The sequence below is a fragment of the Frankliniella occidentalis genome, unplaced genomic scaffold (genome assembly GCF_000697945.3).
Source record: "Frankliniella occidentalis isolate FOCC.00 unplaced genomic scaffold, Focc_3.1 Scaffold28, whole genome shotgun sequence".
In the NCBI taxonomy this organism is placed as follows: domain Eukaryota; kingdom Metazoa; phylum Arthropoda; class Insecta; order Thysanoptera; family Thripidae; genus Frankliniella; species Frankliniella occidentalis.
The window spans coordinates 1,050,013-1,051,312 of NW_026267158.1; positions in this window are offsets into that span (position 1 = coordinate 1,050,013).

Consider the following 1,300-nt stretch of genomic DNA (forward strand, 5'->3'; position numbering starts at 1 on the left):
CCTTGATTATTCAACCGTAAGTTACCCAATAAATCTTTAGAAAAACAAACACTACAGCTACTTGAATTTCTATGTTGCTGCGTGCATTGCAGACCTGGCCCGATCCCAATCTAAGTTCTCGACCATTGAGGCGCCAAGTTGCGCGGTGCCCGGTGGATACCTCGGGCGGAACTCTGAATCTCTGTTTGTTGCATTTCTCACCGCCGCTGCTCTGCTCGCCGCGCTACTTCCGAATCGTTTCGAATGTGACGGCCGACGGGCAGGACGCCTTGGGGATTGTCCAGAAAGTTCGTCCGTTTTTCTCAGATTCATTTCGATGAACTGCGGGCGCTCGCCGCCTGCGAGATTCGGGGTAAGGCCACCCCGCAGTACTCTCATGCACTGCAGTCACGATGTTGCCTACCTACCAGGCGCTATCAGAGCGTGCATACGACTAACTTGTTCATAACGGTGAATGACGCGGGCGTACTTTTTGGGTGATCACTTGTCCTCGCCGTGAGGGCGCGCAGCGGGGCGGGGCGCGGCGTGCCAGTGCGTGCGCACAAAAGAGATATGAGGGCTAGCGCTAAATTCTTTTTGTTCCTCCTATCGTGCAACTTTCCCATTCGCAATCACTGGTCAACAATAAAATAACTGATTCTTGAACCGGAAATGCTTGTTTCACATACAGGGGTTCTGACGGCACCAGAAACAGAGGGCGATTCCCACCCCCACCCCTTTCCCCACATTAAACCGCACAAGAGTCGTTCAATCGAAGAACGCTGGCGCTCTCACCACAAAAGCATTGTCCCCGGACTCTGGCATGGTAGTCATCTCCCCTTCTCTCCTTTCAGGCGCCGTCCCCGGCCCGGGGGCTCGCGAGGAGCGCAGGACGGAGAGGACCACGGCCAGTAGGACGCCGCCGGGAGGCTCCCGACCGCTGTGCGACCTGCGGGGCGGCCTTCAGGAGGGCGGCCCTCCTCCGGGTGCACATGCCGACTCATGCTGCCGATGAACTGGACCGCGGCGAACACTGCGGCGTCAGTTTCAGCTGATTGCGCTGACCCCCGTAGACACGCGAGGACTCACTCAGAGATAGACACTACGACTGCCAGACTTGTGCCAAACATTTCTTTCGAAGTTAGAAGCTCAATTTACACATGAGAACTCACACATATGAGAAACCCTACAAGTGCCAGATTTCCAGCAGAGAATCCAGTCCAGGCAACGATCTCATCTCGATAAGCACCTGCTGACTCCTTCATATCCGGAATGAGACCAACCATAACGAAACTATAGTGTTTTTATTTTTCTCAATCTC